At 45.0% G+C, this 12,494-nt stretch overlaps 1 protein-coding gene across 3 annotated transcripts in view; it reads right to left on the bottom strand.

Annotated features, from left to right (window-relative positions):
- Positions 1-12,494, bottom strand: part of GALM (galactose mutarotase) — an 88,877-nt gene that overhangs the window by 9,149 nt on the left and 67,234 nt on the right. The window lies entirely within an intron of this gene.

Raw genomic sequence — 12,494 nt, 5'->3', positions numbered from 1 at the left:
TCCCGTGTCCCCTGCATCAGCAGGCGGACTCTCAACCACTGTGCCACCAGGGAAGCCCTAATTTCACAATTTTTGATTAATATAAGTAGTGCTAAAATTTTCTGAGTATTACTTTAACTATATCACATGTAGGAGTTTCCATTATAGATAATTGTAATGTAATATTTGCTTACTATATATTCTATATATTATGTATATATTTCCATTATACATAAATAATTATATTATTTATTTTCTAAATATCCTTAGTTTTGGGGTTTGACTTCCTTTTTGATCCAAGAATTATTAAGAGAGAGTGAAAACATTTCTAGGTCAATATTGGCTGTGTTGTATTTTGTGAAACTGCCTGAGGTTTTCTTCATGGTCTTAGATATGGTCATTTTTTGGTGAACTTCCATTGTGAATTGCATCCATTGTGAATTGCATCCTTTAGAAAACAATGTTTTCTGTCCTGAAATCGGCCTTTTCTGATGTTCAGATTGAGACCCCCTGCTACTTTGGCTTTCACTTGCTTGGTTTGCTTTTGAATTCTTGTATTTTCAACCTTTCTGAGTCACTTGGTTTGTACACAGCATTCTGTTGGGTTTTGCTTTGTGATTTAATCTGAGAGACTGTTTAATAGGGGCATTTTATGGCATTAAGATGACACGTATATTCTAATTGTTCTTAGTTTGTCATATTTTACGGTATGCTTTCTGTGTTTATGAATTCTAGTCGCTTTTTAAAAAAAATCTTTTACAATATGGTCTGTGTTTGTGTGTGTGTGTTCCTGATAATTTAGAAAGTTTGTGTTTTTGTTTTAGTGGTTACATCTATATACAAGTCACTTCAATATAATATACTTAATTCTCTGTTTCTTAGAATCTTCTGAACTTCTTCCTCCCCTTTTCTCCTCTTTGCTCCCCGTTGGGTTTCTGACACATTCTAATGTAATTCTAATAAAGGCACTTTTGTTTCCCAGTAGATGGTGCTAGAGACACAATAAAAAGAGCTTGCTTTATAAACATACACCTCGTCTGAGTTCAGTCAGTCCTCTAAACCCTGAGCAGTTCTGGAGGATGGCTGAACTTTTTGGATCTCGAAGGCCAAATCCTGGATGGTAGTGACCCACCGGGGCGCTACTGTCCTGTGAAGTCTGGGTGACCAACTATCTCCCACACTGACTTTAAAAAAGACAACAGTGTTTCCTTATGAAACAGTTAGACTGGGAAAAAGAAGCAGCTGTTAACATGGGCTCAAGAAGATTTTAATCATACCAACTCATATTCCGAGTGGTAATTTATGTTATGCTTTCTTCCCTAACTTTAAATGGTGCTCACAATATTTAGTTCTTTCTTAAAGCCATATTTGACCCAAAATCGAACCCTTAAAACAGTCCCAATGTGATTGCCCGGGTCAGTCAATCAATTACTTACTTTTCTTGACTTTAAAGAAATAAGACAGTCATGGAATTTTCACGAAGTAAGGACCCAGGGTATATTTCATGTCTATTAACCTGATATTGAGCAATCTAGGATATTAAGCAATCAATGTTTACTTTAGCTTTTCTCTCTGTAAAACAAAGCTGCTATTATTTGCCGCCCTATACATTACATGGAAATATTTGATAAATGATATGTTTGAACATTTTCAGGAGGATGGCATAAATAAAAGGGCTAAATTTCAGGAAATATATATGTAACACAAAGCAGAGCTTAGAGAGGGTAAGACTTCAAGAACGGCAGAGAAGCCCTGACTTAAAATTTAGACACTTGGGATAATTGTAAAAAGAGACTTTTGCTGAATGAGAAGAAAAAGAGAAGGTTCCCATCTGTCTTTTCCAGCCTCATGCCCTGACACACTCCCTCATGCGCTTACTGGTCAGGCATATGGGAAACTTAGAATTTGTCTCCCAGATTCACTATGTCTTTGGACCCTTTCTTGTAACTGGAATGACGTTTCTGGGCTCCCCTACCCGACTCCGGCAAAGCCTACCAGGTCATTTAAGAATGCTTATTCTTGAGCTTCCCGGGTGGCGCAGTGGATGGGAATCTGCCTGCCAATGCAGGGAACACGGGTTCGATCCCTGGTCCGGGAAGATCCCACATGCTGCAGAGCAGCTAAGCCTGTGTGCCACAACTACTGAGCTTGTGCTCTAGAGCCCAAGAGCCACAACTACTGAGCCTGCGCTCTAGAGCCCACGTGCCACAACTGCTGAGGCCCGCGCGCCTAGAGCCTGTGCTCCACAACAAGAGAAGCCACTGCAATGAGAAGCCCGCGCACCGCAACCAAGAGTAGTCCCGGCTCGCTGCAACTAGCGAAAGCCTGCGCGTATCAACGAAGACCCAACACAGCAAGAAAGAAAGGAAGAAAGGAAGGAAGGAAGGAAGAAAGAATGCTTATTTTATAATGCTATTTCCTCTGTGAGGGACCGTATCCTCCACAGCCAGAATTAATCCCCCTTTCTACTTTGTTCATCCCACTTTGAACATACTTTCCCCAAGACATTCATCCCATTAAGGCATAGCTGTAAGATTATATCAAGCTTTATATACGTAAGGAATGTGAGCCCCTAGAGGGCAGGGATTGTGTCCTACTGATTTTTGACCCTCTGAGCATTAAACAGAGCCTTTACTTGACTGAAAACCTGATGAATGAATGAAGTAAAGGGGAAAAAGAAGGGCAACTGTGAATGCTGTAGCATCCTGTGACAAAGTCAGAATGAAAGATCTAGAAAGGACATTAGGAATTACCTCATCTAGTACCCTCGCTTTGCAGATGAGGTTGGAACCCAGATGGCTAAAGGGACTTGCCCAAGGTGACACATCTGCATAGTGTCACAGCCTCCAGGCCCCTACTCAGGCACTCTCTACCTCACCCTGGAGTGACTTGGGTACAGCTCCTCCCACCCCCAGCCCTCAAGTACTCTTGATTTTTCTAAGACTTTGGAGAATGAATGTGCAGTTCTTTCAATCTTGGTTTATCTGCATATGTGAATTTGTGCTTTGGTGCTAAGAATAGAAGGAGATGTCAAAATAGCTGTCTCAGCAACGCTGAGCGTACAGAAAATGAAGCCGAAATGGAAAGGGTGCCTTCAGAGAGGATGTCACATCACCAGACTTTGGTTTTGAAGCCACCAGAAAGCTGTAGTGTCAGCAGAGAGAAGCCGTTTTCAGATGAGGATTTCTTATTGTCCTGAATAAGGTTGGCTGGGTGTGCGTTTAGGTCTGAGCAGCAATGCCTGGCAGATGGTGGGCTCTGACCCAAAGGTGTGGGGTTACAGCTCTGGGGGAGTGGCCTGAGGCAGTACTTCTGCTTTCCCATTTCAGGGAAAGTCTGACTGCAGGCCCCACTAAGGACCCACCTGAGGTTACTGTCATGAATTTTGAGTGAGACCAGTAGCTATATGGCGGCAGCTGTAGAGGGTATGTGGGGGTAGGATTAGTCAGGGTTGGGCTTTGTTAGGAGAATACAAAGAAAAAGGAGAGGGCAAGGGAGTGGAGAGCATATGAAAAGGGGTGATTCTAATGATGGACTTTTGATCTTAGTAGGGGAGGAGGTGAACAGTGAAAGGGTGGTAGGATCAAGTGACTATAGGTTCTTGTGGCATTGAAGAATTATTGAAGCTGAAACAGACATCTTAAATAGTGATCATAAAAGGCTGCAATAAGAGGTAGTGATAAAGTCAAGGGTATGACTCAAAGATCATAGGAGTGAGTAGCTGAAAACCTTGGAGGACGAGATCATGGGGAGAGGACATCAAGAAGCTAAAAGGTCAGGGTATCATCAATATGGATAATGAAATAATGTAGAATTATGATAAGAGTAATGTTAGAGTGACAGTGAGCCAGGAATAAGGTCAAGTCTACAGAGGACCTCAACAAAGAGAGCTCACGTGAGTGTCACCCTGGCAACTACGGCTGACTCATTCTTGCAAGAAGATGATGTAGACCTGAGCAGTGGAAACAGGACTCTAACATTCCAGATGCCTGTCACAAGGCCTTAAATCTTCCTCTAGCTCCTCATTCCTGACAGAGTTACGATTACCTGCCCTCTGGAAGTACAGGAAAAACTCACTGCCTTCATGAAATCCATCTGCTTTGATTCATATCTCTTATCTCACATGAAGGAGTCTTACAGGCACTCGACCTTTTCCCCATGACTGCTGGTGGCATACTGCATTTTTCAAAGATGGCCACACCAGGATATATTCATCCCACAGGCTCTACTTACAATGTGATGGTGACACTCCTTCAGTGAGAGGTGAAGTCTTTTTTCCCTCCCTGAAGCCCGGATGGACCTTTGTAACTGCCCCAACCAATAGAATGTGGTACAAGTGATGCTATGTGATTTCTGAGGCCAGGTTATAAATACAAAGTGGCTTTGGCCTGGCCCTCTCTGCCTCAGGACATTTGCTCTTGGTTCTGGCCGCCATGTTGTAAGGAAGCTCAAGTCACATCGAAAGGCCATGCGTGGGGTTTTCTGGCTGACAGCACCCAACCAATAGCCAGCATTAACTGCCAGACATGCAAGTGAATGAGCCTTCTGATGATTCCAGCCCCTGCTCTAACCTTCCAACAGAGGCCCCAGACATCGTACGTAGAGACAAGATATGCCCTGTCCAAATTCCTTACCACAGAAGCAGTAAGAGATAATAAAGTGGGAGTAATTTATCACATAGCAATAGATAACTAGTATACTGCCTTGGGATGTTTTCACCTCTTGGCACTTGATTTGACAAGACAGGAGGTGACAAATTTTGACAGAAGTCCCTTTAGATGATTCTACCTTAAGAACACTAATCCTTGCAATTACTTTTGGATGGGGGAAAAACAAATATAAATTTGCTAGTTCACCCATTTTTTAGTATCTTTTATGCACCAGGCATTAAACTGACCCCAGGGAACTTAGAATCTGATGAGACAGACAAAAAGTAAAAACTTCCAGGAGAGTATGACAAATGCAACGAGAATGGCATTCAAAGGGCTCTGATGGAGCAGGGAGCAGCAGCACCTACTGGAGGGTCAGGAAAGGTTTTCCAGAGGTGGTGACAGGAGGCTAACCTTGAACGGTAAGTCAGGATTGGCTAACTGGACAAGGCGTAGGACTACTGTCATCCGTGAATGACAAGAGTGGTCATGTGAATATCACTCTGGCAACTACAGCTGCCTCATTCTTGCAAGGAGATGATGTAGACCTGATTATTGGAAACAAGATTCTCTAACATTCCAGATCTCTGTCACAAGGCATTAAATCTGTCACAGGTACGCGGGCCTCTCACTGTTGTGGCCTCTCCCGTCGCGGAGCACGGGCTCCGGAAGCGCAGGCTCAGCGGCCATGGCTCACGGGCCCAGCCGCTCCGTGGCATGTGGGATCCTCCCGGACTGGGGCACGAACCCGTGTCCCCTGCATCGGCAGGCGGACTCTCAACCACTGCGCCACCAGGGAAGCCCAGGAATGGACTCTTGTTGTCCGTATTTGGGGTGAAGGCAAGACAGTTATATTACACTTGTCCTATGGGCTCCTAGCTCTGACTTGATTTTTGGGGCAAAAGACTTAAGAAACAGAGTAGAAGGTAAATTAGTCCTTATGAACTCCTGATCAAACACTGACTACTGAAATGGTTTTCTGTGTAACATCTGGACATGACCACTCTTCTCAGTATCTGACTGAGAAAATTCACCCGGGGTGAATGTTAATTCAATGCTTTTAATTTCGCATCATCTGAAATAGCTCTTTTCCCTACCTGGTGGCCCTAGTGCCTGACTCTCTGAGAAGATGAACAGATGGTCACTGCAAGAGTCACTGAATCTTCATGTTTATTCATTTTTTAGCCCCTTCTTTCCTGGCAGGTCCCCTTTCTAGCTCATCTTCACACAACCCAATAACACAAGTACAGTGTTATTGGAAGAAAACCAGAGTCCCTCCAGACAGTCCTCAGCACAGGTAACTCCTGTTTATAATTACAATTAAAAATCATTTTGAGAAAAGAGAAAAGAAAGCAAAAGAAAATTTGGCACAGACTTTGTAGAAAAGTTTGGTGGAGGGAAGAAATTTTCTCCAATAATTTTTTCTCCCTTAAGAAAGAAATGTTTCTGGGACTTCCCTGGTGGCACAGTGGTTAAGAATCCACCTGCCAATGCAGGGGACATGGGTTCGAGCCCTGGTCTGGGAAGTTCCCACATGCCGCAGGAGCAACAGAGCCCAAGTGCCACAACTAACCACTGAAGCCCACGCGCCTAGAGCCCGTGCTCCGCAACAAGAGAGGCCCCCGCAATGAGAAGCCTGCGCACCGCAATGAAGAGAAGAGTAGCCCCCGCTCGCCACAACTAGAGAAAGCCCACGCACAGCAATGAAGACCCAACGCAGCCATAAAAAAAAATTAATTAATTATTTTTTAAAAAGAAATGTTTTTTAAAATATTAAGTATGTCATTTGAAAATTATTTTCTATGATTTGTCCTATATGTTGATTACAAATCTATGTAAGATGTCTTAGGATTTTGACAGACTTGCTAACTGACCTTGGTAAGTTTCTATGCCTCTGTAAGATTCAATTTCCCCACTTATAAAATGGAGCTAATATTGGTATCTACCTAATACAGATACTGTGATGTTTAATTGAGAGAATGCTATGAAGGAGACTGTATCTCTAGACCAGCACCTGGCACATAGTTAGTGCTCACTCTGTTACACACACACACACACACACACACACACACACACACACACTCCAGAAATACAGAGAACAGAGAAAACAATTATTCATTATAGTTTAAGTCATTAATACTAAAGGAAAGTGCATTCCTGCCTCCAGGGGGCATTGACATTTTCATTACAAAGGATTTTTTAAATTTTGTTTTTATTTTTTGAAACTTTCTCTCTTAGTGATTTTTAAATCTAGAACAATGGTTTTTAAAGTGTTTTCTGAATCATGGACTCCTTTGAGAATGTTATACAAGTTATGGGCTCTCTCTCCAAGAAAATGTGTGTGCGCGCGCACGCGCACACACACACACACACACACACACACACACACACAAACACACACACACACACACACACACACACACACACACACAATGTTCCCAGAACCTCTGAAGTCCAGGGATGCGTGCCTGGTTAAGAATCTCTGATCTATAGGCTGGTAAGTATTTTCTGCCTATACCACTACTTGTCACAAAACAAGTTGCCCTCTCATGACCTGATGCTGAAATGCACATTCGGAATGTTGCAGTCACATAACCTGAGGTGTCTGGGCAAGAAATGCCGACTGGGAGTTTCCGGGCAGATTCCTCCTATAGCAATGTGGCAAAGGCTTTGCATAATACATCAGGGCCTCCTTCTGGACGGTTTATGATTCCTCCATATTCTTGCAGCATGGACGACAAACTAACACGTGAAAGGGCACAGAAGCTTGTCTTAATCTGAGCAATTCAACAGCTCAAAGAAACCGCAGGAAAATGAAGTATCAGAGAAAGTGGAAATTGCCCCAAAGACAGCTCAGAAAATGCGGCTGATTAGGCAAACTGTGTTCCCTGGTTGCAGGACATATCAGCAGTCATCATCACCAATTACTGTTATCAGCTTCAGGAGCATCCTGCTCACTTGGTGGGCAGTTAAACTCAATAGACATTAGAATGGATTTTAGGGTCAGGCAGGCCTGGATTTAAATCCTGACTTTCTTTGCTGTAAAAAATTGTGGAGGTCATTGAGCTTCTCTGAATCTTGACTTCCTCCTCTATAAAACAGGGCTAACAAGAGTGTCTACTCATAGGATTATGGAAATTAAGTGAGATAAGGCAAGCAAAGTGCTCCTAACCCAGCACATAGGAAGTACTTAGTAATACAGCTGTATTATGGACAATAGCTGAGGGCGATAACAGCATAGCCTTTGGAGATGGGGAGACTGGCTCCAAATCTTGACTCTACCAGTGACTTACCCGTTTAACTTTGTGCAGGTTACCTGACCTCTCCAAATGCCCGTTTCTTCAAATGAGGCTTAACTGAAGCATAACACCTATTTCAAAGGGTAGTTCAATGAGCTAATGCATGTATATGCTTAGCTCAGTGTCTGGTACATATTAAACACTCAGTAAATGGTGGCAATGATGATAATGATGATGGTCATAATAATAGTTAATACTTACAAAGCTCTTAACTAAATGCCAGGAAGTGTTCTAAGCACTTTACACGTATTATCTCATTTAATCTTCACAACTAATGAGGTAGGTCCAGTTACCGTCTCCACTCTCCACTCTACAAATGAGGCCCGCAGAGGTAGCATAAGTTGTCCAAAATCACAGAGCTGGTGAGGATTTAAACCTAAGCAGTCAGGGTTTGAGTCCGTGCCCTTAACTACTGTGTTTTCCTGATGATGATATGTCAAAATCAGCCCTTTTAAACAGCCAATCAAGGTCATACCAAGGACTCACTTCACTAAGGTCAGAGGTGCTTTCCACTTCTCTGGCCAGGACTCGCTTGCCTGCCCCCATCAGTTTTCATGGCACCCCGGGGGGACCCACTGCCCAAGAGCAGTGCATTGCTGGAGCCGGATGTTGATCTATGAGAACCAAGACCTCCTTCCCAAATCCCCCTGGATCCACTGGACTCGGTCTGCCAATGGCTGTTAACTGCTCTCGTGTGAGAGGGGCAGCCCTTCTGCCAATGTTCGGGGTTTGCTTGATGATTTCAAAAGGGGAACACGTTGGGGCAGAAAAATTTTCCCACATGCTGCTTCACAGCAGCTCGAGCAGACTCCAGCGACAATGGAGGCTCATAGGAGACCCCTGGCCTCCACTCTTCCCCAAGAGTCACAAGGCTCCCACAGTGACGGTTCACAGGAAGCCAAGAAGAGCAGCAGGGACAGGTCAGCTGATATCCTGACACCATGAAAAAGATAGTCGTTGAACATAGATAGCCAAATTATGTTAATGGCCTAGGGTCAGAAAACAGAACCAGTAAGGGAGGCAGGGGAGAAATCGGTCCAGCCTTTCTGGTCAGTTGACACAGTGGCAGTGTCAAGAAATGGCTTTACGTGGGGAATTTAGCCCCTCTGATCTCCATCAGTGCTCTCACTTCTCACAAATCACCCCAAACCAACATACCACCATCTAAGTTGCGAGGCATACCCTGAACACCCTTATACTGACTGAGACTGCTGCCCCAAGCCCTCCTACACAGAAATGGTGGTCCCATCACAGCTGCTCGGCCTCCTCTGGTTTAGTCTGGACACAGAAGTTGTGTGTTTGTACTAGTGGAGCTGGAGGGCAGGCAGCCTGGAAAGGCGGGGCCGGCCTCCCCGATCTCACTAACGTGCAGGATGTGGTCATTATCCTCTCTGGGAATGTGTGCGCTGCAGACCCGGAGTTCTATTTGCTCCTTGCATCTGGCGCTGGCCACAAGAACAACTTCACACGCTACAAATTTAGGAGCAGTTCTCTGTCCTGGGAAGAATTCTGGAATGGAGACGGAAAAGGAAGGAGGAAGCCTGCTTCCCAGGAACCAAACACAGATGCATTCAAATACAAACCATTCCTGGCCACGCCCGAGGCTTCTCAGACTGGGTCACAAGGCTGGTGGCTCACGGAGCTTGGGGAGATGAAGCAACCAAGCAACCGGGCTTCAGTGAGCAGGCTCTGTAGGGAGTTATCAAATGGCCTCTGATCTGTGGCTAATCTAGATGAAGATACAGAAGGTATTCTCCTCAGACTGTGACAGCATGAAGCTGGGAGGCAGATACGCTTGGGATAACAGAATCAGGAATCCAAAAGAAAGTATAAAGCAGGGGTAAAGCACTGGTTACAAGATGAAATTTATGGATAACAGGAACAGATAGGGTCCTGCACTTGTGTCTGAAAAAAAAGAAAACAAAACCCCAAACCAAAGGACACCAGCTAGGTTTAGATTGTAACCCTAACCCCAGGTACAAGACAATCTTCTGAGGTTCTATTTCCTTACTTGTGCAATTGGGACAATATAGCCCCTCCCTCATTAAGTTGTCATGAAGATTAAGGACAGCTGATACAGTGAAAGTACCCAGCACAGTGATGTGATGGTTCTTCGTACAGTGCTTCACACACAGGCGGTCTGGTTCCAGAGCCTTTGTTCTTAACCGTCATGTTACATTTACTCTCATAAATGTTAAGTCTAGTTCCTACAATTATTACCGACTAGGGAGAGATGTAGCTGAGCCACAGCTTGTATGAAAATGACTTTAAGGATGTGGCTGGCAGTAAGTTCGATGGAAGTCACCTAAAGACTGTAATGAGGTGTTGACAGCTCTTGGTTACTGTTTGCAGCAAAGGCATCACAGGATGACCTGAGGATGTTCTGCCTCAAGAAGAAATGACTTGGGGGCGACGTGACAGCTGCCTTCTAAGGTCATAAGCCTGCTCTTTAGGGACCCGAGGCCCAGAACTAAGCCAAGTGGGGGTCGGCTCTAGGTAGACGGATTTCAGCTCAACATCAGGAAGGCCTTTCCTACGTGCTGGCCCAGGATGGGTGGTGAGCGTCCTGTCCAGAAGGCACCTGAGTGTCGGCAAAGCCCATGGTTCTGAGATTCAAATACTCGACTGGTGGGTGGTGGTTGGAAAAGATAAGGTCCTTTCCAACTGTGACATTCCAGGACTATAGGTCCAATGGCCCATGTGACAAACACAGTGAAGCAAGTTGTTCCCTTCGGGGGCACACTGTGATATTTGGTTAAGTCTCTCTCTTTTTTAAATAAAAATTTCAGCTTGTCTTACCTAAGGAAGCCATTGGCTGAGAGCAGCTCTTTGCAGAATGAGCTGTAAAGAATGGCTTTTGATAAGAGAGGCTGAGTCAGAGCGTGAAGTGTTGGAGCGGAAAAGGGGAATAAAGGTAGCGAAGGGGCAGCAGGAGGACCCAGGGTTGTTGGGGAGAGGAGCAAACGGGCAGAAATAGGTGTCAAAAGCGGGGGAAAGCAACAAAAGTTACTAGAGGTTACACAGAGCTCTTTAGAGCCTTTTCAGTAGCTGCTCAAAGCACGGACTGGGACCATCAGCACAGGCATCACCTGGAGCCTGTTAGAAACAGGCTCTACCCCACACCAAGTCAGAATCTGCGTATCAACAAGTCCCCCGGGTGACTTGTGTCCACTTTAAAGGTGATAGGCAGTGCTGTGGAGACCATCTAAGGGAGACCTAGGCTCAAGTGTGCTGTACTTTCATCTCAAATCAAAAAAAAAAGAAAATAAGGGACGGGGGGAGGCGAGGAATATGCTGGGGTACGAGGAAGAGTCTGGTCTCTATGGGGACGGCCCAGCTATGTTTCCAGCCCAGCTGCTCCAATTATGTCTGTTTCTTCAGTCAGGTGCAGAACAGTCAGTCAAATCTGCATAAGGAAACCAGCGGTAATGGGGCTCGTGGGCACAGGTACTCATCTGACACCTAATTAAGCCATCTTGGTAAATCATCTGGAGAATGCCTGTTATTATTTTAGGAAACAACATAAAGAGAATGATAATTAAAAGTAACACCCTGGGTGGGAATTCTGACTTCATTCCAGTCGTTGGCAAGTTAAGTACCTTGGGATTTTTTTTTAAGGTAACATTTCTATAAATTTTCGTAGATCACACGACCTCAAAGCTTGTCTCCGCTGCAGTTTTTTCCCTTTCCTCTGCCGATGCTTCAATTTTGCGGCTTTATTCTACTGCTGGTTTTTATGTATTTATTTATTTTTTCCCACTGAGCACTTTTTGGTTTTGACTTGCAGTGGGGGAGGGTGTTACTTCTGGATATTACATGCCATCGGAAGCATACAATGCTAAACACTGTTGCATGATGTTTTCAGGTGAGAAGACAATTTTACATTTCACAGTTGGGCCCACGTGAGGCATTTTCACGCGGGGAATTTTTCCATCCTAGACTCTCATCAAGACGGTATCTGGGGATTTGCCGCCAGTGTAAAATTCACCCAACTGTCTGCAGCCTCCTAGCCTTCCCGCTAGACCTGGTCTCCTCCTGAGTGCCGCCACGTTCCCCTGGACTTCCAGGTGTGCACGAGGGCCCTCACATCCTTTGTTACCTCCCCCGGGCCCACTGTCTATGACCTGAGCCACTTGGTTAGTAACACCCTTATTGACCTGCTTTACACCCTGTCCTTTCCTCCTGCCCCTCCTTCCAGACAAAACCCAACTAGGGATCATCCCACAATCCACCTTCTCTGCTTCGGACTCCAGCTGCTGAGAGAAACACTTGCTGGGGTGGTGTCTGTAAAATGCCAGTCTTGCTAGGTCAATCCCCTGACTTAAAATCCTTCAAAGTCTTACATGATTTAAAGATAAAATCCTAGCTCCTTACTATGGCACAGAATGCCCATGAAGACTACACTCAAGGGCTTCCCTGGTGGCACAGTGGCTGAGAATCTGCCTGCCAATGCAGGGGACGTGGGTTCGTGCCCCGGTCCGGGAAGATCCCACATGCCGCGGAGCAACCAAGCCCGTGAGCCACAATTACTGAGCCGGCGCGTCTGGAGCCTGTGCTCCGCAACAAG

The sequence above is a fragment of the Physeter macrocephalus genome, chromosome 12 (genome assembly GCF_002837175.3).
Source record: "Physeter macrocephalus isolate SW-GA chromosome 12, ASM283717v5, whole genome shotgun sequence".
In the NCBI taxonomy this organism is placed as follows: Eukaryota; Metazoa; Chordata; class Mammalia; order Artiodactyla; family Physeteridae; genus Physeter; species Physeter macrocephalus.
The sequence above is the reverse complement of the archived record's forward strand: the minus strand, read 5'-3'. Positions and strand labels throughout refer to the sequence as shown.